This window comes from Dermacentor variabilis, chromosome 2, assembly GCF_050947875.1.
Source record: "Dermacentor variabilis isolate Ectoservices chromosome 2, ASM5094787v1, whole genome shotgun sequence".
Lineage (NCBI taxonomy): Eukaryota > Metazoa > Arthropoda > Arachnida > Ixodida > Ixodidae > Dermacentor > Dermacentor variabilis.
The window spans coordinates 181504034-181529371 of record NC_134569.1 but is presented as its reverse complement, the minus strand read 5'-3'; the positions used below and the strand labels follow the sequence as shown (position 1 = coordinate 181529371).

Sequence of the window (25338 nt, the reverse complement as noted above, 5' to 3'; positions counted from 1 at the left end):
TCGTCTGTTCGCACTCTGCTTCACCGTCACAATACGGTGTAAGAAGAGACAGGTGTGGAGGTATTCCGTTCTGCGCACAGTTGTTTCTGTAAACTGCGATAAAACATCGGCATTGAAACTACAGAACAAGGGTATGTTGAGAAGCGACATCTACAGCAGTACTGAAAAAAGAAGCCTTATTTTAGGCAAAATTCCGCTTTATTCGTAGACTATCGCTTCTGAATGTTTTAACATTCGTCTAGGGAGCACGGCTACGCCTTAAAAGCATTTATTTGCAGTTTTATCGAAATACGTGACGCGTGGGAACCGTTTTTCATAAAGCAGGTAAGTCATTCTCCATTATCGCAGTTAGAACGGAATCTTGGAGAAGGCCAAGGCGTATCGTTCTTTTTTCTTTTCAGAAATGGTTGGGATATGTCAATGAAGCTCCTCTTAAATAGAAAAATTAGTGTTTTTGTGTTGATCCATCTGTATTGCATGCATCTTGTATTAGTTGAATGTATATATACCCACTCCTGCTATGGCCTCCTGATGGCCTGCCAGTATTCTCTCAATAAAATAAAAGTTCCTTCGCGTCAATTTCTACGAAACTGCATGGGCACTGATAAAATAGCCTTTTCATTTAATTTTCGAGCATATTGAAACGTGTACTTCTTTGTCTCTATCGGGCGACACGTTTCACCGCCTAACAAATGGTATTGCACAGCGCAGGACGCGCCTGCATGTATCAGAAGTTTCTGGAATGTTATCGATGCTTCCATCCGCTGTCTGTGACCGAACCTTGTGTAATCTGATCACATGTGTGCGCGGCGCGAATGATGTAGAACTTTGTGGAAGGCACACGGGTCCCATCGATTAGTCTGGAACATTCGACGACTGATATATAAAAGCCGACGCGCTTGACTCGCTGATAAGATTTTCGAAGATCGCCTACCGTGTTCGCTGCTATCGTTGCCTGTTTTATGGGCACAGGTTCACCCAATAAAAGTTAGTTTTGTCGTTCACAGTATCGCTGCTGTGTTCTTCAACGTCACCACCACGTGACATCTGGTGGAGGTGCTTTACGTTCATGTACCGGACGCCCCCGACAAGCCGTAATCCAAGCCCGGACCGCGAAGACAACACCACCGTCGTCCCGGAACACCAAGCAAGCCGCCGGCTACAGCAGCTGCCCCCGGAACACGGTCTTCTAGTAGATACGACCAAGAAGACAGTCCAAGAAGATCGTCCAGAAACGACCAAGAAGACATCCCCAATGGCAGCCGCAGCGGCCCCAATAATTCTTCAGCAGCCCAGGCAACCACCGACGTTCCGCGGTTTCACATTTGAGGACCCGGAAAGCTGGCTTGAAACGTATGAGAGGCTCGCTACGTTTAACGGCTGGGTAAGCGATGACAAGCTGCGACATGTCTATTTCGCATTGGAGGACGCCGCCAGGACGTGGTTCGAGAATCCTTGGCGACGTGGGACCTGTTCCGAAGCCGCTTCCTCCAAACATTTACAAGCGTCGTGCGAAAAGAGCGAGCCCAAGCTCTACTGGAGACCAGAGCGCAGCTGCCGAATGAGACGATCGCGATCTTCACTGAGGAAATGAGCCGTCTGTTTCGCCACGCCGACCCGGAAATGTCTGAGGAGAAGAAAGTCCGCCTACTGATGCATGGTGTAAAGGAGGAACTTTTCGCCGGAATGGTACGAAGCCCACTGAAGATTCTCGACGAGTTTCTTCGCGAGGCCACTAGCATCGACAAGACACTGGAAATGCGGAACCGTCAATTCAACCGCCGCACGAACTAGACAAGCTACGCCGGAGTTCAGTCACTGGCCACCGACGACCTGCGCGAGACTATCCGAGCGGTCGTGCGGGAGGACCTACAGAAGCTGTTCCCGTCATCACAGCCTCAAGCGGCTTCGCTTGCCGACGCCGTACGTGAGGAGCTCCAACAACAACTCCGAGTAGCCCCTGAATCGCCGCAGCCTCAGCCGCAAGCGATGACATACGCCGCTGTAGCCCGCCGTCATGTTCCCCCTCCGCGCTCGCGGCAGAGCCCAGTGACGACACAGTTCCGTCGTCCACCACCACCCCCGCCGCCAGCACGCCAACCCGTCACCTTGCGCGGAATTCCAAGGAAGACTGACGTTTGGCGCGCCCCCGATCATCGTCCGCTTTGCTACCACTGCGGAGAAGCCGGGCACATCTACCGCCGATGCCCATACCGGGAGATGGGACTTGGAGGGTTCGCCGTTAACGCGCCGCGACCACAGATTGGCGAACGATCTCGCGATATCGCCGACTACCTCGCCGCCACTCAGTAGAACCCTCGACAACCGTCCCGTTCGCCGTGACCAGGCCGCTACCTGTGGCCGCAGTGCCGACCATACACCGGCCCAGCCCGGGGCCGCTCTGCGAGCCCATATCCGGAAAACTAAAAGCAGCAACCGATGGAGGTGCGGTTACTGTTCGTCGAATTGACAAAGATCCTCCGCCGCCGACGAAGACGATGAAAAGACCATCTCGACGACATAATAACGACACGCCGCCGTCCCGACGGAGTCAGGAAGCCAAGACTACACCGACGAAAGACGACTTGACGACGCGACGTTCCAGCTTCAGTTCAACACGACGCAACCGTGATCAGACGCCAAGACCGAACTGTAATGCAAGACAATGAACCACCGACCTCGACGTGCTTCTCGACGGCCACGCAGTCACCGTCGTAGTCGATATAGGGGCCGATTACTCAGTCATGAGTGGACACGTCACCGCCCAGTTGAGGAAAGTTAAGACTGCATAGGAAGGCCCCCAAATTCGGACCGCTGGAGGGCACCTCATTACGCCGACTGGAATCTTCACTGCAAGGATTAGCGTTCATGACCGGACTTACCCTGCCAACTTCGTTATCCTCCAACAGCGTTCACAAGGCGTCATTCTCGGCATGGACTTCCTGAACCAACACGGCGCAATCATAGACCTGAAGTCAAAATCGATAACGCTGTCGGAAGATTAAGCCATACCGCCGGAGAGCTCTCGCAGTCACCACGCCTTGAGTGTGCTCAAAAATAAAGTGAGTATCCCGCCACGCTCCAGCACCCGCTGACGTAGAAGGCGTCATCGAGGCCGACCAACATCTACTCCTCGACCGTGAAATTTGCGTCGCAAGAGGGATCGCTCGACTCCACGGAGGGAGTCGAGTGCTAACCAACTTCAGCCAAGAGTTCAAGCACATCAACAAGGGTACTACGACAATTGCGTACATTGAGGAAATTGTGGAAACCAGCAATGCCTTTGTCCTCTCGGACTCTGCCGCATCTACCCCGATGAGCATAGTCCCCGAACCAGACTTCGACATAAATCCATGTCTCCCGATGATTAAGCAGCAACAGCTCAGAAGTCAGCTCCGACGATACAAAGACTGCTTTTCGACGTCATCGAGGATTCGACAAACACCAGTCGCAAAGCATCGCATAATCACCGAAGAGTGCGCTCGACCACTCCGCCAGAGCCCTTACCGAGTTTCGACGCGAGAACGTGAAGCTATAAGAGAACAAGTCGACGAAATGCTGCGCGACGTCAACATCCAGCCGTCGAAAAGCCCATGGGCATCTCCTGTAGTCCTGGTGAAGAAAAAGGACGGAACCCTACGCTTCTGCATCGATTATCGTCGACTGATTAAGACCACGAAGAAGGACGTATACCCTCTTCCACGGATAGACGACGCATTGTATCGGCTCTGCAACGCTAAACATTTCTCGTCGATGGACCTCAAGTCCGGCTACTTGCAAATAGAAGTCGACGAGAGAGATCGCGAAAAGACCGCCTTCATCACGCCAGACGGCCTTTACGAGTTCAAAATCATACCATTCGGACTGTGCTCGGCGCCTGCAACGTTTCAGCGCGTCATGGACACGGTGTTTGCAGGATTGAAGTGGCAGACGTGTCTTGTTTACTTGGATGACGTCGTTGTCTTCGCCGGAAATTTCGACGATCACCTTAGGCGGCTTGCGACAGTATTAGAGGCCATCAAGTCATCAGGGCTCACTCTGCAGCCGGAGAAGTGCCGCTTCGCTTCCGATGAGCTTCTGTTCCGAGGCCACGTCATCATCAAATCTGGAGTACGCCCCGACCCGCAGAAGACATCTGCCATTGCAGTTCCCACAGCCAATCGACAAGAAGGCAGTGCGCAGATCGCTTGGCATGTGTGCCTATTATAGGCGCTTTGTCAAGGACTTTTCACGCATCGCCGAGCCGCTAACACATGTAACCAAATGTCATGTCGAGTTCAAGTGGGAAATGCTCCAGGCCGAGGCATTTCAAGAACTCAAACGACGCATGTAGTCGCCGCCGATACTTTCACACTTCGACGAGGACGCCGATACCGAAATACACACTGACGCTAGTACCTAGGCCTCGGTGCCGCCTTAGTCCAGAGGAAAAACGGACTTGAACGGGTGATATCTTACGCTAGCCGCTCACTCTCAAAAGTGGAAGGCAATTACTCTACGACTGAAAAGGAATGCTTCGCCATTATTTGGGCTACAACAAAATTCCGCCCTTACCTCTATGGCAGGCCATTCAAAGTTGTCAGCGACCATCACGCGTTGCGCTGGCTAGCTAACTTAAAGGACCCTTCAGGATGGCTGGCGCGGTGGAGCCTGAGACTGCAAGAATGTGACGTCAGGGTAATATACAAGTTCGGAAGAAAACACTCTGACGCCGACTGCTTATCACGCGCCCCCATCGATCCCCCGCCGCAGGACGACGAGGACGACGACACCTTCCTTGGAATAGTAAGTGCGGAAGACTTCACTAAACAGCAACGAGCAGTCCCCGAGCTATAAGGCCTCGTCGGGTATTTGGAAAGGAACACCGATGTTGTCCCTAGGGCATTTAAGCGCGGGTTGTCTTTGTTCACTCCACAAAACAAGCTGCTCGTAAAAAAGAACTTCTCACCAGTCTGCGCCAGCTACCTTGTTGTTGTACCTTCACGCTGCGTCCTGAAGTACTGCACGCCCTACACGACGATCCAACCGCTGGGCATCTCAGATTCTCCCGGACGCTGTCGAGGATACAGGAAAGGTATTACTGGCCGCTACGACAAGACATGCCGAGACTGTCAGCGACGCAAGACAACACCGACAATGCCAGCAGGATTACTACAGCCGATCGAACCTCCTCGCTCACCATTTCAGCAGATCGGGATGGATTTGTTAGGGCTGTTTCCGACGTCAACATCCGGGGATAAGTGGATCGTCGTAGCGACGGACTATCTCACCCGCTTCACTGAAACTAAAGCTCTACCAAAAGGCAACGCAGCCCAAGTGGTGAAATTCTTCGTCGAGAACAACCTGCTGCGACATAGTGCCCCAGAAGTCCTCATCACCGACAGAGGAGCGGCTTTTACAGCAGAGCTCACCCAAGCCATTGTTCAATACAGCCAGACAAGCCACAGGAGGACAACTGCCTACCACCCGCCGATGAATGGTCTCACGGAGCGCCTGAGCAAGACCCTCGCCGACATGCTAGCAATGTACGTCGATGTCGAGCACAAGACGTGGGACGCGGTCCTGCCGTATACATACGGCAGGACATTCGCTTACAACACGGTGGTGCAAGAAACAACACAGATCACACCGTTCAAGTTGGTTTACGGCAGCAACTCGACGACGACGCTCGACGCCATGCTGCCGCACGTCACTGACGAAGAAAATGTTGACGTCGCTGCCTATCTCCAGCGCGCCGAAGAAGCCCGACAGCTCGCCCGCCTACGGATCAAGAACCAGCAGCGTACCGACAGCCGACACTACAACCTCCGACGACACTACGTCGAGTACCAGCCCCGTGACCGTGTTTGGGCTTGGACCCCGATACGCCGACGAGGACTCAGTCAGAAACTATTGCGGCGCTATTTCGGACCCTACAAGGCCATCCGACGTATTGGCGCACTAGACTATGAGGTCGTGCCAGATGGCATTGCGCATTCACAGCGGCGCCGCGCACGATCTGAAGTGGTCCACGTGTTTCGTCTTAAGCCCTTTTACGCACGCCGACGAACTTCCTTAGTTTGTCGTTTCTTTGCTACGGGTGTTTCGTTTATTAGTTTTGTTTGTTTGCAGCAATGGGTCGATGCTTTTTAAGAGGGGGATATTGACACGTGTACTTGTTTGTCTATATCGGGCGACACGTTTCACCGCCTAACAAATGTTATCGCACAGCGCAGGACGCGCCTGCATATATCAGAAGTATCTTGAATGTTATCGATGCTTCCAACCGCTGTCTGTGACCGAATCTTGTGTAATCTGATCGCATGTGTGCGCGACGCGAATGATGTAAAACTTTGTGGAAGGCACGCGGCTCCCAACGATTAGTCTGGAATATTCGACGATTGATGTATAAAAGCCGATGCGCTTGATCCGTTGATCAGATTTTCGACGATCGCCCACTGTGTTCGCTGCTATCGTTGTGCTATAAGTGTAGCCTGTTTTGTGGGCACAGGTTCGCCCAATAAAAGTTAGTTTTGTCGTTCAAAGTATTTCTACTGTGTTCTTCAACGTCAACACCCCGTGACAGTATATTTGTTATCTTCCCCAATGGAGAGATGGTGGCCGCATGCACCCTGTCTCATTCTAGACTCCTAGTAACAACCCCACCGTTATACGGAACAATGCTTACAACGGTGGTACGTTAGGTGCTAAACTCATTTGACAAAATGTACGAGCCAATATATGCCCAAACAGATCTACTTAGTTTTTGCTGCACAGGAATGATACTGCTGGGTTTCACTGCAGGTAACTTTGCTGGATTTCTGCAATGAGTGTTTTTCTTCATCGACTGTTTCATGCATTTATTAGCATATTTCGCAATACCTTTTACCTGAAAACTTTGACCATAGGTTTAGATTACTTTCGACTTGTAGCGAAGTACTTTGGTATAGACAATTTATAGACTAGAATAAAAATCTTTATGGGCCATTTCTCATAATGACTTGCTATTGCCTTCCAAAAAGCACTTTGATCGGCCCGCCAAACGTGAGTGCAGAGTTGTGTATTAATCCAAGTGGCATGAATGTTCCTCTGGCGACTGATTTTGGTTATTAATGGCACTGTGCTGATAAGAATAATCAAAAGTCGCTTTTTGCTGCATATTTCTGAAGCTGTTCCCATCTCAAAAACCAGGCGGCATTCGAGACGGAAGGTTTCTCGTCTTGGACATGCTCTACAATATACCTGCTCAAGCTGTACAATGCTGTAATTGAGCTGTGCTATAAAATGCCACAATTCCTTGTACTTCGGGCTACCTCATGTTTACCAGGCATTATTGTGCTTCCGGTAGGCAGGTCATCAGCATTTTCATTTTTCACGGGCGACAATTTTTGCAACTCTACAACCACAATCCCTGAACGACCTCAAAGTTCGACAGCGTACATTCTACCTATTAGTGAGACAGCGTTTTCTCCTAGTTTGACCTGCCCATGAAACCTCTGTTCTTCACTATTATTGCTAAATGTTCATGCATGCAGTGTATTATCTTTATAATATCCCTCTAATATGAATTATGAGAATACCAGCTTGGTTTTCTTAAAACGACAGGATTCACTGGTGTTTCACGTTGCTCAGAAAAAATTATTATTGTTATAAATATATTAATAATAAACAGACACGTGCAGTTTTATTTGAAACACTTCAGTAGCTCATGACGTGACCACCACTGCGTGAGTATGGCGTATCACGTGACCTGAGTGAGTGAGTGAGTGAATAAACTTTATTGTAGGTCCGGCGAGGACGCGAACTCGTCGCGCAACCGGCTAGTCCCACGTCGGGACCGGCAGGTGTAGCCCACCGGCCCGGTCGCGGGCACGCTGGACGGCCAGGATTTGCTTTTCTAGAGCGGGGCTACGCAAAAGCGAGTCCCACTCCTCCTTGATGAACTTGGGGTATGTCGACCCACACTCCCACAACATGTGCGCTAGAGTGGAGGTCTGGCCGCAGGAGGGGCAGGCGTCGTCGCGATACACGTCCGGGTAAGCCTCGTGGAGAATGGACAGACACGGATACGTACTGGTCTGCAGAAGCCTAAGCGAAACGGCTTTCGCCCTATTCAACTTGGGGTGAGGGGGTGGAAAGACCCTTCTAGACATGTAGAAGGATTTAATAAGCTCGTTGTGAGTAGCGGGAGCGTCCCTGTGGCCGTAGGGAGGAGGGGAGTCGGTGCTTCTTGTAGAGGAAGCGCGGTCGGTGAGGTCACGCGCAGCCTCGTGAGCAGACTCATTGAGGTTCGGGGGAGCACCCTCGACCGACCCTACGTGAGCTGGAAACCAGTGGATTGAATGATGCGTGAGAGCATCTCGACTCGAGCTGCTAAGAAGACGAGCAGCTTTCTTGGCGATGCAACCCTTCTGAAAAGCCCTAACTGCTGTTTTGGAATCGCTATATATCTCGGATCCACGACCGTCTAGCAGGGCGAGGGCGATGGCGGCTTGCTCGGCGACACCGGGGTCTGAAGTGCGAATGGAGGCGCAGTTGGAAATCTTGCCGCTGGAGTCGACCACAACGATGGCAAAGGTCTTCCCATCGTTGTACTCCGCGGCGTCGACGAAGCCTGCTCTAATGTCTCGTTGCTTGATCTGTTTGAGGATGGCTGCTGCTCTGGCCTTGCGTCTGCCCTCGTTATGGACGGGATGGACGTTTCGGGGCACAGGGGCCACTTCGAACTTGCCTCGAATGCACCTGGGGATCGGGGTACTGACCATCGGGAATCCCGCAGGTTGGTAACCCAGCTCTTCGAGGATGTGTCTACCTGCCGCTGTGGTGCTCAAGCGAGTGAGTTGCGCGCGTTCTTGGGCTTCGGCAATCTCCTCGGCAGTGTTATGCACCCCCAGCCTAAGGAGATCCTCGGTATGGGTCCTGATGGGTAGCCCGAGAGCCCTCTTGACCACTTTGCGGATGAGAGCGTTGAGTTTGTCTCGCTCCGCTCTGAGCCAGTTATGCATAGAAATTGTGTACGTAAAGTGACATAGTACGAATGCATCACGTGACCTAAACTTAATCAGAAGTTTGTGATTCGTAGGGCAGGCGAATGCCGTCGAGGATAGCGAAGAATTTGAGGCTGTGATCTGAATAGGTAACCGTTAGGCATAGTGTGGATTCAGCTGACGCAGTACAAGCATGATTGCAGACTGCGGAGAGTGCATTCTGCCTACAGTGGATACGAAATTGGCTGATTACGGAGACACCAGGCGTATGAGCAGCTGCATAATCCCGACACCTGCCACAATGCAGCAGGTGTGTTCGATGCCTTGATCTGGCGCTCTGCAGTCACTGGAAACTCAGGGCCAAAGCCCATGTAATTTCACTATTCGTTATGGAGGTAGCGACTTATCACTAGTTTGTCAAGGGCTGTTGCAGAACAGTGTGCTTACAAAACGCAGCTCCTCGTGCACTAGAAAAGCATCAACCCTTGTTATTCTTTGCTTCATATCGCAAAACGTAGTGGCATTTAAAATCTGAAAATAGTCTTGTTTTAGATGAGGATTCGAATTTAGGACCGTAAGTGTGCAAAAATAACGTTCTCACTACTCGAAGTCACAAGTGACATGTTATTATTTGTATCTGAAGTACCCCTGGAATGCCTCCTTAGCATGTCGCAATGGCGCAAGTACTTGCTTGGAATGCACGTAGAGGAAATATAAATGTTCAAAAAAAATATCTGGAGTGCGCCACTACTCTGTCTGTAATAACTGACTCTGCGGGTTACGGATAATATGCCTCACAATTCACAGTAAGTCGGAATAGAACAATATTTTCCGAATGGGATTCGTTTCGGGCTTCGTTAGTGGTTCGAGCATCACCGTGCCTACGTTATAGCTAGGATGAGCTAGGCGTTAATAGCTGAGGATAACTATAAACAGCTCGACTACAGTTAATTCTCCTGTCTGAGCTATTAAGGATAATATTTGTGAGGCGTTTCCATGCAGCTATTTTCTATTCCCAGTTTACTTTCTTTTTCCATTCTGTGCCTCCCAATTTTGAAGAATCCACCTCCCGCAAGCAGTCTGCTTCTTTTCTCGCTCTTGCCGTTGCGAAGGTCCAGGTTGTCGATCCTTTAGTCCCATAGCAAGCGACTTGTTTTCTATAGTGACGTGATGTCTATTAGTGACAGCCTTTTTCTATTCAATTGTGGCGTCACACTTTCCATGCTGAGACCCTATGCTTCTAACCTTGCAAACCTATGCCTCGCCGGGTGAAAGCACTCAGCCAGGCTCATAAGCTTTCAGCTCATTTTATAATTGTAACCAGGGTCCTTCAATACTTTTCTAAGGACCCTGATAGAACACTTGATCGCAGAAGCCAGACAGGAACTAGTGCTTAGAGTGCTCAACTTGGAGTCATCTTACCGTTGGTTCAGTTTCCTGCACTGGCACACACTTTCATTTTTTATGAGATAGCCGGCGGGCGAACGCGTTCAGCAACACATGCTCAGTACAGCTGTTGGCGTTAAAATGTATAAACTCGAGCAATACGAATCATTTCTATAAACATTCCCTTGTCTTTGCGTAATAGATGTACTGTTCATTAGAGTGCTCGACTCACATTAATATACACCTAATTTAAATATACCGTCTTCAAGTAACGCTAGTTCATATATAGCTGAAGATATGTTTACTAGACGAAGCAGTACCTATGCTAGTAATCTTAAGCAGGTTGCCATTTTGATGATTTACTGCTACCGCAAATCATTTCGTGACAATGCGCTTAGCTGAAACTTACATTAATGTTGGTAGAGTCCTTTTGTTAGCACTTTCCAGCACTTTTTTCGGCAATGCACAACGTAGACTTAAACAGTGCCTATTAAAGATCTTCAGGTGGTCAAAATTGTACCGGGGTCCCCCACTACGACGTGCCTCATAATAATATCGTAGTCTTGGCACGTAGAACAACACAATCCTATTTTAATAGCAGTGTCTTATCAACCCATCAATGTGAGCGGTCGAGAAGTGAAGCGGCCGCTGCACACGGCTATGTACAAGGAAGACCGTAACAGTGAGGTTGCCATGAAGTTACCGCAACGCCACATAAACCCTTCGAACATGGAGCACCTGCGCGTAAAGCTGCCGACGCAAGCCTTTAGCCGATTCGTGGCTACGCCTATAATAATTTATCGTGACAAAAATTAATGGATTCACTTGAAGCTACAAGAATAATAGCGCCCCCATAACAAATGAACGATATATTTGATGCAGTGAACCGATGTCATACGGGAGAATCCAGGAGTGAAAGTCCTGACAACTCTGATTAGAGACTGAATTCAGTGGTTTTATAAGTGGGAACTCCTACAGGAGAATCATTAGGAAATAATTAAACACACTTTCCTAACACAAACTGCTTAAGGCCTTCAGGACAGAATTCTTCATACACTGGCGCTCACAGGGTATCGGCTAAACGACTGCAAACTCAAATACGTGTTCATGGCTAAGTTCAATCACGATCTCATTAAACGGTTGTTTTGGAAGACGAGCACCTTGCGATAATGATCACACGGCCAAACCAACATGCCTACAACGCTACCGAATGCTTGAAGTGTACAGCTAACTCAAACAAATCTGAGCTCGCGGGCTATGTATGAAGTGCAAGGAAAGTCATCTGTTCATTTTTTCAGGGTATCGGTCAGGTCTTCTAGAAATCTCAGAGTGACCACTTGTATCTAAAATAGCTGGATTTCAAGCTATGCGAAATAATAAAAAGCGAAGATTACAATTGGGAGACGCTATACAGGACAACCAACGTTACTCCAAAGTTGTCGATGTGTACTTTATCCGAAGCACACCTAACACTCCCCAAATCGAACAAAAGTTGGTTAACGGATGTGGACGCGCGGCTGCAGAAATCTATTCCTTGCACGAAAGAATTATGTTCCAGTGACATGAATCATCATTGCATGTTTAGGAAAACCGCAACACCAACCAATTTCTGGAAATCTTCAAACTAACATATCCACATGCTGGTACACAAATGAGGCTGCAGCCAAAATTATGCAATAGTACATCGAAATGCATATGATGAAGCCCTGTTCAGATAATGCACAATATAAACAAAAACACCTCGCAAGAGAAGAGAAAAAATTTCGAATCTCGCAAAAGACGTCTGTTTGAGCTGTGCCCATGCACGGAGTGATAATTTGTACGCGCAGAAACGAGTACCAAATCGCCTTATTAATGAGTTCTCCATAACACAGTGTTAGGCAGGAATGCTGTAGACGTGCGATCAGCGGTACAGTTCGCAAGGACTCAGGAGCACGGCAAGAAACGTCCGACCTCTTCAGCCCATGTGTCTAGTCTTAACAATATGAAACAAATTATTTGTTCGGAAACTTGCGTATGAGACGCGGAACACGGCACATCATAGTCGACGTATCTGCGAACTTTATTAAGCAAAACCTTATTATGGCCTTGAGAGAAACATTTAAAATTTATATTATGAGGTTTTACGTGCCAAAACCACTTTCTCATTATGTTGCACGCCGTAGTGAGGGACTCCGGAAATTTGGGCCTCCTGGGGTTCTTTCACGTGTACCTAAATCTAAGTACCCGGGTGTTTCCGCCCACATCGAAATGCGGCCGCCGTAGCCGGGATTCGATCCCGCGACCTCGTGCTTAGCAGCCCAGCACCGTAGCCACTAAGCAACCACGGCATGTACAGAAACAGTTCCTTCGTGCAGCTAGGACATAGATAAATATGCGAAGGAGCATCGCCAAAGTACAAATTATTCGCAGGAAGTGTTAATACTGCGATTCTTTAACGCGAAGGATATTCATCATTCTGCTTGGTAGTTGAATACTTCGAACATGAAAGTTACAGCCAGGCGTTTGATATCCGAGATTCCGCGGTAGCTCAGTAAAACGGTCTAGAACCACGCGTGCAACAGCAATAGTGAGGCTAATGATAGCTGTAGCGCGATCACTTGAATATACATTCTCGCAGAAACAGGAACAGGAATGTTAAGTGCGCTCTTACCAATAATAGACTAAGGTAAAATTAAAAAAAGGAATAACGCCTGTTGTTTTGCTCTGCAACACCTCAAGAAAAGAGTGCATTCCTCGAATCTACAAGCATCCCTGCGCCTACCCTGGTACTACCCTTTCAACACATGCCAACTGTGATAATTAACGCCTCAGCACCGTACCCCACGGCGCGACTAAAATGAGTCGTGCGGAAAAGTCATTTTTCGTCCACTCAAGTATGCCTGCTATATGTACACACGTATGCCACAAATATTACGCTATATGCAATAATGATATCAAATGTTACCACACATTTGTTTATTTCTAGTATTGTTACTAACAAAAATAACACTTTTAAAATAACACATTCAATAGGTGCGGCCCGGCTGTCGACATGAGGACCTCATTTATAACCGTGTTGCTCCCTGCACTCATCGGTGAGTATGCTGCACGAGGTAGCGTGATTTATTGCACCGTATCATTTCACTTCTATAACTTGCACTACAATCTTATTTACTGAACAGACTGTAAGCTCGTTTGACAATCAGCAGTCGTAATTTGTTTCATTATCGATGGATTTCTAATAATATATTTAACTGTCCTGCAGCCGAATGACCCCTCACTGGTGAAAGAGGCACGCGCTCACGCTCATCCACAACTTTGACTGCCTTTTAAGCAACCTGCTGCGAAGCTGCGTTGGGAAGTGATAGCAGGCCAGCACTATCCTTTTTAATTGGCGGAGGTGCTGGGTTTCTCTTGACCATCCTGCAACTTCACCGCCTGATGCTACTGTGGGAGACGGCGTGAACAGGCAGCCGCCACGGCCGCGGTTTATTTAGACCGGGAGCTACGGATTCGATGGTTCTCGGGAGCGGAAGACAAAAGTGACCGCTCATCTTGAGCGCACTGGCGCGTTGTTGTTGCCTCAAAACGTGGCTCACCCCTACGAGGGGTACTGGCCACGCTGGGCAAGCGTGTTCTTTTCTCGCGATACGCGCACGTGAGCCGTGTTCCTCGCCGGCTCTGGAGGCGACAGTCGCGTCGCTGCAGGTCCCCCATACTAGCGCGTCGCATGATTGAAATATGTACAAAACGCGCGCGTAGAGAAGGAACAGAGACTGCAAGTCTATATACATGAGGGGGCAAGTACAGGTAATTCCAAGTCCAGATGAAGTCCGCGTAAAGGCGAGTGCGAGAAATAGCTCTCTGCTGGTGGTGGCTAAGAGCGTCCAAGGGTACGAGCGTCGCATGAAAAAGTGTCAATAGGATCAGGAAGGAGAGAGCCGACTCTGTCACAGACTGGATGGCTCAACTGGATGGCATGGCTCAACAAGGGGCTGCGTCGGGACGTCCGCGGTGGGGGCACAAAAATTCGTCCGTGAGCTGCGGGCCTGCGTGCTGATGGGACCGCAGTCAGACCAAGTCGGAACACGAGGCGCATTGTCTTCTGCGCTGAAAACGTAGTCACTTATTGGGACTATAGCGCTTCGGTTACAGGGACAAGGAAGAACTACAAGGACCGCCGCTAAACTTTCAGCTGATTCTTATATCGAGAAGTGGCACACATAGTGCCAATATGCAAACAAACGCACACAGGGGTTACTAATCACCGCACGTGCATCCCTGCAATGTCGAGATAGGCCATTTCCCTTCCGCTCAACACTGCAGATTGCGTGATGACGCAGCTCCCACCGTCTTTTGCTATCAAATATTCTTGCACAATTTCTCGTATCTTTATCGGCACGTAAAACCCCGAAATTAATTTATCTGTACAGAAATACCAAGACCACGATCTGATTAGGAGGCACGCCGTAGTGGGGGACTCGGGATTAATTTTGACCCCCTTAACGTGCAACCAATGCACGGCAAACCAGCGCTTTCTTTTTCTGCATTTCCCCTCCCATCGATATGTGGCCGCCACGGCCGGGATTTCATCCTGCGATCCCGTGCTTAGTGGAGCAGCGCCATAGCCGTTAAGCCACCACGGCTGCTTCTGTACAGCATGGAATATTCCTTCAATAACGAAAATCATTACAGTGCGCTCATACATGTCCATCCCCATATAGGTGAAATGTTTTCATATGGGCTCCCTTAATTTGTCGTTTAGGCATCTCCCGGTCTACCCTATGTATACATTACCGTACGACAACGGAAAGAGATAAACGACACGTTGTACACAGGGCGCGAAAGGAGACTTGTGCTTCTTGACACCAGCTCGGTGCGTCTTTCCAAAGAGACTTGTAGCTTTACCAATTCTTGAGAGTTATTCTGGGGGCAGGAAATACCACATCAACTTGTACCTTCCGAGCCACTTTCTTTAACCCATGTGACAAACCGTGAATATATGGTAAAAATACCGTCTTTATATTTGCGTCATTGCGCGCACACGTGTTACTCGGCTTCCTTAAACTTCTCTGAGCATTTTCCGCCACTGTCCCAAGAAAATTGTCAGGCAACCCTGCATCTAACATACACTCTTTTTGCCGTACACAGCCAATGACTATCACGCACTATGCTGGTTGTCATCGCTCAAAATTTTGTCTGAAAGCACTGTGCGCTGGGTTTACCGATTGTAAGAACTTGTGATCTACAAGACCGGCAATTAACATCAAGATGAACAGACGCGGTAGCGCGTCTGTTCTCCCTTGGGACTCCGCCGGGTACGTACTTGCTTCTTCTCGTCCGCCGACACCTTTGTGATTAGGACTTGAGCTCACACACGGTGCCTTTGCTCATGCGGGGAGTGCACATTCTGTGTTGGTCCTGTCCGGACGCTAAGCCGAAGAATGGGTGCTTAGTGCTTGCGCGAGGTCATACCACGCCAAGCAGCACTTATCGCAGGCCCAAGCCGAAGGAGATTGCCCGAGCTCTCACGAGTTAGCCCATTGGTTATCGCGAGAGCAAGTAGCAGCCCGGACTTAGCGGAGTGTCCTAGCTTGAGTCTGTGCTATAGCAGCGACGTGTTATAGGCGCCCCTGTCTGTATTTTTTGCCCTTAGTGCCAGACCCCTTTGGGTCCCCGCCAGTTCGGGACCGGGAGTTTGCGCAGTGTCAGGTGCCACCAGATACAATAAACGGTTTCCGTTAACTCAGGGCAATACTGTTTTCTTGCGTGTTTCGCTCGGTAGCCCCTTGCGGCCTGCGCTCCCGCGCAGCAGCGCTAAAGGATGACGGCTGACGTAGCCTTGTGGCTCGCTAAGCACGAACCCGCGGTGATCACTGCTCCTGTGAGACACGAAGACCCCACAGGTGCCAACGCTCTCTCTCGCTGCCCCTGCCGCTATCATCTACGAACATACCTATGCATTGCACTTCGCGGGAACACGAGACTACGCCTTCACTGACGTTGTCACCGCTAACGCCTGTCAACACGCTGCCCTCCAACCGCTACACTGAGTTCGCCTCTTATCAACGTGCTGAGCCATACTGCCAAAAAATTATACAATGTCATTGCGGAACTTCCTGTCCGCCCAATGACAGGCTTCCTCGCCATGTACCACGTACTGCACCGTTACATTTATCATTCTGACGGAGACCGTTGGTTGCCCGTTCTCCCTCTTTTGCTGCGCACAGAGGTCCTCGAAGTCTTCCACGATGACCCCTCTACTGGCCACATAGGTTTTCACAATATACAAGGGGATCAAGAACCTCTCTTCCTTTTTGGCTTTAGACGTCACTTCTTGCGCGCTTTCCCAACTTGCACGCTTTGCCAACATTTCCTTTCCTCCCGGAGATAAGGTGCTGCTCTGGACACCCTTTCGCACTGCTTGCTTGTAGGAGAAGTTCCTCACGTGTTTTCTAGGCCCCTACATCAATAAAGAGCAAACCTCCCCTGTGAACTATCGCGTCACTACCGTTGAAGTTCCTTTTGACTGCGTTGCCGTGATTCCGAAATTGTTCAACTTTCGTGTATCAAACCGTTTGTTCGTCGTTCCTTGAGTGTCTAAGTTGCGGCCGGGCTGCCCGCTTCAGCGTGTGGGAGAAATTAGCGGGAGTGCTGCATGTGCATGCATATATATATATATATATATATATATATATATATATATATATATATATATATATATATATATATATATATATATATATATATATATGTATGTATATCATGCCCATAGACTACAAGGCTTCAGTGTTCAAAGGGCAAGGCATATCTCTGCATTGAAGAAGACGATATATCAGCAAACTCTTTTGAAAATTTACGCAAAAAGTAACCATGTTTTCCTGGCATACTCACATGTGTAAGTTTATTGCCTAGAATAAATGACAATATTTGAAGCAGCTTTCTTTATTGTTTTGTGTGTGTGTGTGTGTGTGTGTGTGTGTGTGTGTGTGTGTGTGTGTGTGTGTGTGTGTGTGTGTGTGTGTGTGTGTGTGTGTGTGTGTGTGTGTGTGTGTGTGTGTGTGTGTGTGTGTGTGTGTTTTGTCACCTACTAATGGAAAGTCACCCATTAAATATCTGCTTATTCGTCAATGAGCAGCATGAGATACAAAGGGTTAAAAGGATTTTTTTCCCATTATAGAGTGCTGCATTCCCATTGAAATGCGCCGCGTTGCCGAAGTTCCCGTCAAAGACGTTCATTGAAGAGCGGCACGCGCCTACTGGCGCATACGCACTGACCTAAGTTGGTATCGGACAGGTTCATTGAAGCACTGAACAGATCTAGTGGCACATACAGTACTCCAAGTCAGCGTCAGATTCATTGAAAAGGGGACGCATACTGATGACACGTGCCCAGCCTCGGATCCCCTATGTGAGCTACAGGGAGGTTCGTTGAAGAGCGGCACATACGTACACAGTGCACCATACCCAGTTACCCAAGTTGGTCTGACGGTTGGTTTCGAGCCCTGTTCACTCATCACAGCGGTCCGACGCGCCACCCATGCAACCATCTAGTATCCAGAGACCCAGGTTCGCTTAAAGACGAACGGATAGATGGACAGACGGAAGGGCAGACAGACAGCCCCCTTCAAAGTGGATGAACTACCACAAAAAGCGCGATCGCAATAAAGGCTGTTGTACGATGATTTAGGGACCTGACTAGTTCGACAAAGTTTAATGTGATTAGCATTTCTTGGTCACTTAACCAGGTTACGGTATGTTTATGCCTAATCTCTTTCACGTCACATATTCGACCATCTTGGATGCGGCACTTGGTTTGGGCCCTAATAGACAACTTGGATCGCTCCATATGCTCTACTGGGTCTGTGCTCAAGTGGACAACTTGGGCACTCGGTACGCGCAGCTAGATATGCACTACTAGGTATGTGCCTATCCTTTGTCGATACCTCAGAATCGCTATGTGTCACACTATTAAAAAATCCTTTCGGATTACTCCGGTGCTTGGTGAAATCAAACCCGCCTTAAACTGGTTCCTAAAGTTCAGCGACTCGATGTTTCAGCGAGCTGCGCCATGAGTTCGGGCGGGTAGGGACGGAGCAATTCTCACCGGTCGCATGCACCGACTCACTACGCATGTCGGAGGCAACGTGGGGCTTCGCGGCGACGCTGCCGGATGGCGCAGCGTGTCCACAGAAAAGCGCAACGGAGGAGCCCTGCTGAAGTGCACGCCTAACACGTGACGCGTTTCGGCGGTGGCAATACAATGTACCAGTACGGGCATTGTTCAATGCCGATCACATTAATGTCGACATTCATCGTGACATGGGTTCTGCTGGAATTATAGACTTCCACGTGAAAATGGTGACAAGAGGAGCGGTAAAAAACGACGTGAAGACAGTGCATGTAGTCCGTGTGGTGCCATCGTAGCTCCGGTTTCGTTAAGCCTAGGAGGCCTTGAGGCGGACGTGTGCTAGCTGATGTGCGTGTGTGACCGAGGATATTGCATCGCGAGCATTAGCGCTGGTTGCCTGAGGTCCCAGGGAAGTGCGGTGTCTATAGACAAAGCGTAATCGCCTCCTAATATTGCGGCTGTACAGCTACGGTACTGGAAAGCTTTTTGTAGCACATACTTCGTCTGTGGCGGGTTGAGTACCTTGAGCACTGACTAGAGTTTTCATAACCGTGACTCGCGCTGAGCCTCCGAGATAATATATAACATTGTGTTCATTAACCCCGCGTCCCATCTTTCGAGATAGCTCAAGCCATCATACCAGGAAGTCCGGTACTAGATGTCAGTGCTATCAGATCCACTAAAGGTTCCGGGTTCTCGAGGCTGGGATAGGACGATGCCGGTCAGAGTTTGCTGCTCGGTGAGCGGACCATCAAACATCATGGTAAGGGTTAGGTGGCGTCGGTAATGGACATGCGTGTTTCATAACCCGCACCTCCGCCAAAATACCACGAAGTGTAAATAGGCGCTAAACTTGTTCCAACACGAGAAAACTGAAGTTGAAGTATATACTTCTTAAAACAGGGCTTCCATAAGCCCTGCCAGAAACTACCAACAACTCCATCTTCGTTCGAACTATCGATTCATTCTCTTCAGCACAGCAATAGTTTTGGTGAATGTTATATCTGCAGGAGGAAATTCTCCGACAAAATGAAATATTATTTGAAGCAAAGCTACTTTCACGTGCTAGAAAGAGCACTCAGCATGCAACAAAAGTTCGATCTGCATTAGGCATGCTGTGACGTTACAGCTTTCCCTACATTCCTGGTACCCTCAAAAGAATTTACGTGTGAAGATAGGTTCTTGTCAAAACGTTTAGATGATGCAGGGAATGCGCTGTGATGCGATGCCCCGTAGTATGGATAGTGTGCACGATAATTATTCGCATCAATTTCTTTGGCGCAGCGACCCTGGAGCTGGTGTCTGGTGTGTTTATGCCAGATGCACTGCCGCACCACGATCACGTTCATCACCACCAAGCTGGTAAGCATCACTGCATGAGCGCTGTAAGAGATAACGTCACTTCTTCCGTGTGTTGCACAGTGCTCAGTCAGCATCGGAACAGTGCAATGATACAGTTACCAGACACGTAAGGAGACTCTGCGTGGTCGTAGAAATGTTTAAATAATTCTTAGCGCTGGAATAAGCATCCTCACGTTGTTGGTTTATGATATCGGGAAAGCAGATTGCTGCAGAAACAATAGAACGTCATTTTGCACGACATTTTAGTTGACGCAGTAGTAAACCTGTGTTTGCGTTATGTGTGCAAAAAACAAGATAGAAGCTTGAAGTGTTGAAGTGATGTAGAAGAAAGACTTACACTAACGCCAACGTTTCAGCAAGGGGACTTTTCTCGGTCAGAGCACCAACTGTCATCATTTGCAGCGCTAGCGAAGACAAGTTCGCCTTTATTTTTATTTATTTCGTTAATATGCATTCAGTGTCAGAATACATTGTAGATGGGAGTAGTTACAAAAATAGAGGAATTCGGAACAATATGAATTATAAGTGAAACACAGAATCATGCAACACGTCAATGATATTTATGCTAGAAATGATCTCTAAAAACATAGGCAATCCTAATAACTATGCAATATTTGGCTATGTAGAATACATACACAAACGCACGCGCACAGCAAGTTACAAAAGTGGTTTCCTTATCATACACTGCTAATACATTCAGGAGCGCGCCGCGTTATTTATAGGTTCCTAGTGATGCGTGAAGGCGATGCCACACGTTGGATGTACGCGGCAGATACGAACTTGAAAATGAGGTCGTCCTCGAATGTGGAACACGAACCTCACGAAGGTGATCAGGTCCTTGGGATAGGTATCCTGCAGGAACAATTAGTTGCTGTTAAATATTGTGTGGGGATAGATAGGATAAATTAACATTTCTTGAACCGTTTTTACGGCACATAGGATTGCCCTGGTTGACAAATTTAAGGAAAGAAAACTAGATGAAAGCTTTTAAACCATATATCCCTGAAGGTCACATATGTAAGTGTAAAACACTCATACGCACTGGGACAAAATTTGAAGGCAAATCCTACTTTTACGTGATCACAGCAGTACTCCGTACACAACAAATCACTTCTTTACAACAGGTAGTGTAGCTGTCTCAATTGCCATTCGCGCGATTTTAGTGCTGGGGAAATTGTTAGTTTGTCCGCCAGAAATTATTTGTAAGGTCCAGTAAATGGGCTATTATAGCTTCTATGGCATGAAAGTGCGCACGTTAATGGTGACCATCAATTTTTTTCAGCAGCCAATTTGATGCACCACCTTGCTGGTGATCCCCATCTTCCCAATATTCACCATGATCTTGGCAATCACCACGAAGAAGGTAAGCATTACTCCGAAATTCCCGCACAAGATAGCGCTGTTTACAGCGTCTGGTGGACTGCTATATGTGCACAGGAAGATGCAGAGGTAGTGACAAACACAAAATTATTCAATATGTGATGATAATAATTCACGATTCTAAACGAAGTGTACCAGTTCCCCCTAGAAGCGAGAAAGCAGCACGACTTCTGCCTGCCTTCTAAAACTGTAGCGGAGGAAACGTAACGAAGAGGCTTGGCGAAAGTTGCAACAGTGTGATCATATGCCGCGCGTTTTGCTAACTCTCATCACGTGATTAGATCCAATAGAAGAGCGGCTGTGAGTGTGGCTAACCTTTATTTTTGCGAGGAACTTGCATGTTTTGGTGCCTAGCAGACTGTAAAGGCAGTGTCCATGCGACGCTTTAAGGATGGTGAATGCCTTCGTTCGACGTCAATTGCTATTTCTGAGAAAGAACTTTTGTTTCTTTCCACGCGATACACACGTGTTCCGTGCATCAGTAGTTTATCACCGTTTATCATAGCATTTGTTTCGCACCCGTGTTGAAGGTCGCTCTGTGTTCTTATTGGTTTTCTCGTTGTTTTTCGGGCGCACAAGTGTGTCTGATCTATACAAACTCGGCGTTCGTTTCATTAAATCAACAGTTATCAGCACCGCTTCGTGTCGTCTCTTTCTTCGTTCTGTGTGTTCCTTGCGGTAACTTCCCACATCATGATTCACCAAGTGTCCTACAACCACACCCTTCCAACGTGCGAAAAGAAGTGCATAAGCTTCGTTCATGGCACTTGGCACCGCTGGTCGGCACTATAACAACGCCATTGGAGCGGAGCATTTCAGCACCGAAAACATCCAATGCTGTGTTGTTTCAGAGAGCCTGAAAGTGATCATTCAAACTGGCTGGCAATCTCGGTTATCACCAAAAAGAGCTTGTTTGGGTGTGGGAGTAGAGCGAGGTGCGTGGACGCTAACAGGAAGAAGACAGAAGTAAAAGATACAGTGGTGTCTCGCAGAGCCTTATTGTTTCCGCGGGCAGGTTTGTTCTGCGAGACGTTCGTTCTGCGGCAGATCTTTAGAAAACTCATTATATGTTTTCGGATCTTTCCTAATCTTCCGTCAACGCAAAGAAAAACGGAACGTTACTACACGTCAAGAAAAAACTTACATACCAATAATACCATGTTTACCAATCAAAGAGAATACTGGAGGTCCGGAATAATGCGGTGGAGATGTGCTAGAGTTCTCACTTCAGCCTGAGCCATTCTCTTTCAGCTAGTTGTGGTGGGACACATTGTTGTGAAAAACAGTTTCCTGCCTCTGTCGGGACATTCTGTACAGACCCAAAATAGGAGCACTGATCTCAAATGTGTTGAGGGGGATTAGCGCTAAAGACGATTCGCACAAAGAAGGAGAAGATGAAACGCAAGGCGTTGAGTTTCGTCCACCCTTAGTGCGCGGATTCTTTTAGTGCTAAGCCGACTCAACAGCATTAGCTAGACCAACTAGACAAACTGTTCGGGCTTCTCGACGTGTAAAGCCACCTGTCTCTAACTATTCTTGAGCGCATTTCTAAAGGCGATATAACACCGATGTGAGAGCGAGGCTATAGGCGAATAAAAACGGTGACCCGCGAAGCACGCAACCTGAATACGCGTTCTTGACAGTTCAGAGTAACCGACTCGCTGTGCGAATTAACAATTGCGAGCGAAACGAGTTCGCTGAGCGATGCACAGCTGCATTTTATTTCTTGCCCAAACTGCGTGGCTATGCAATTTGACTCCCGTGAGGGGCACGAGAACAATGAAAGTAGTCCCGTCGAAGCACGCAAAATTACATGGCGTTCCGATTGTAAAACATATATTTCTCTTAATTTTCCTGAGAGACCGAGAAACCCCTCGCCCAACCCCCTCGAGTTATATCCGCAGCCGCGTAAACGTGAAAATAGGGTACAGTTGATCCGGACTGTGTTGCAGTCGTGCATGACTGACCTGACTGTTATGTTCTTTACTTTCAGACAGCACAATTATGATATTTGCGCTTCTTCAGTTCCTGGAAACAAAGGACGAATTTGTCCTCCCTTTAGATTTATTCATTTATTTTTGTTTTGCATACCTTTTCTCACCACTTTCGCTCCAACAAGAAAGTGTCGTGCTTATTCAGAAGCACTTTCTTCCTGTTTATTTGCAGCTTTACCTGCCGTGGTTGCTCAGTGGCTATGGTGTTAGGCTGCTGAGCACGAGGTCGCGGGATCGTATCCCGGCTACGGCGGCCGCATTTCGATGGGGGCGAAATGCGAAAACACCCATGTGCTTAGATTTAGGTGCACGTTAAAGAACCCCAGGTGGTCAAAATTTCCGGAGTCCCCCCCTACGGCGTGCCTCATAATCAGAAAGTGGTTTTGGCACGTAAAACCCTATAATTCAATTATTCGCAGCTTTATTTCTAGAAAATTTGCCGTTTCATTTATTCAATCCCCGTAAATCCCAATTGCCCATATCATGAGAAAGATCCTTGTTTATTTTTTCCTGCACTTCTTGCGTGGCACTGTATGAACATTAATTTATGGGGTTGCGTCTTTAAAATGTCTCGGACAGTTTCGTAGCGCACGAATAAAGATATTGGTATTTATCTCGCATGGTGACATTGAATTTCCACCATCTTTGCGCAGCCACTATGATTGCGGCCACTGGACTTCATACTGACGATCATGCGACGCACCATCATGAGCACTCCTACGAAGGTAAGCGCGCGTGTACACAGACAGCACATTGTCACGGTGTCTTTAGTCCACGCGGTAGTAAAATGCGCAGCTGTACGCCTTTGGGGCGGAAATTATGATTTCCGACGTGACGGTAAACACTTAGGCTCGTAAACGCGTATCTGTTATATTCGGAACCTAGCATATGTGGCGGCAATATAATTTTGGTGGCGAGACAGGGCTATATGTGCTACTTTTACTCACGGGCGTGGTTGGCAATTATGTTAAAACTTGAAAGGCTATCCTTTTTGCACACTTTTTTACTTGGTCTCCGCAAACAGCATTTTAGGGTTCCGCGAGCGCACAAAACTAATCCGACTCCATTCCCTCTTTGGTTTATAATTACCCACTTTAAATTATTATTAATACGAGCACATTTTTTGTTATTTTTAAGCCGTTACACCTATTCAACATAACAATCATCGCAAGGCAGTAGGTAAGGTAAGGGGGTCGGAAGGTACCGCGCCGTTCTGTCGAGGCTGGTGGGGTTTCCCGAGGCTAGTAAATTTGGGAACCCCTGGTCATAAATTTAGGGATAGTCTTTCCACAGGCCAAAGTTCAGTGTGCAGAGGTCAGTGCAGAAGCAAACGTCAGCAGCTTGTTGGGATAAAGAAAAAAAAAAGTTGTGCTAGTGCAATGCCTCCAATAGGGTTCAACCAATAAAGCAGGTTATTAATTTGCTTTAGTGATAAAGCTGGGGCAAAACATCAAATCTAAAGGTGTCTTCTTTTGCATAACAACGCCTCGTCAAACACTGCAGTTGAAACAATGGCAAGACTCGCCTCCTCAGGCTTTCATGTGATGACCCATTCATTCCACCCACCCTATTCGCCCGATCTGGCTCCTTCTATATTTTCTTTCCATAACTTTATCGCGAAAAAAACTTAACGGACAGCTATTTGAGAGTGCTCTGGAGGCGACTAGTGCTGAAAATTATAGTTTAATCATTTGCGTAGATATTTAGAATAATGTAGTAGCTACACTCTCCTAGCGCAATTTTCTATTTTACCTGTGTAGCGCTCAATACTAGCCATCACGCCTCGTAGTTGATTTAAAGTATTTTATTGCGATAGCAGTTTTATGGATACTCCCGGTGCATTTCCGCCGTCGCAGTTATGCCTCGTATAAAATCCAATAGCGATAACACCATGGCCACACTCCGTATGCTGTTGGCGGAGTGAAAGCTTGCAGGGGTGAGCCGAGGATGGTGAATTGACCTCGCGCGCGCAAGAAAGAAAGGCAGGGCTTGAAGTGCGCCGGCTTGTACAGCGCGCAAAGCACGGGGCGGTTTTCCTCTACTCCCGCGGTGGCTGCGTATGGCGCGTGGCTGAGCGCCACTGCGCAGGTCCTATCTTGAAAGCGACGTGCGATTAGTACAGAATCTAGGTGCGCCA

At 48.1% G+C, this 25338-nt stretch overlaps 1 long non-coding RNA gene across 1 annotated transcript; it reads left to right on the top strand.

Annotated features, from left to right (window-relative positions):
* LOC142571097 (uncharacterized) lies at nt 1-19809 on the top strand. Its single transcript, XR_012825751.1, has 3 exons — nt 1-324; nt 13368-13429; nt 19750-19809. It is a non-coding gene; the product is annotated as an uncharacterized LOC142571097 (long non-coding RNA).
* Nucleotides 19810-25338: the final 5529 nt, after the last annotated feature.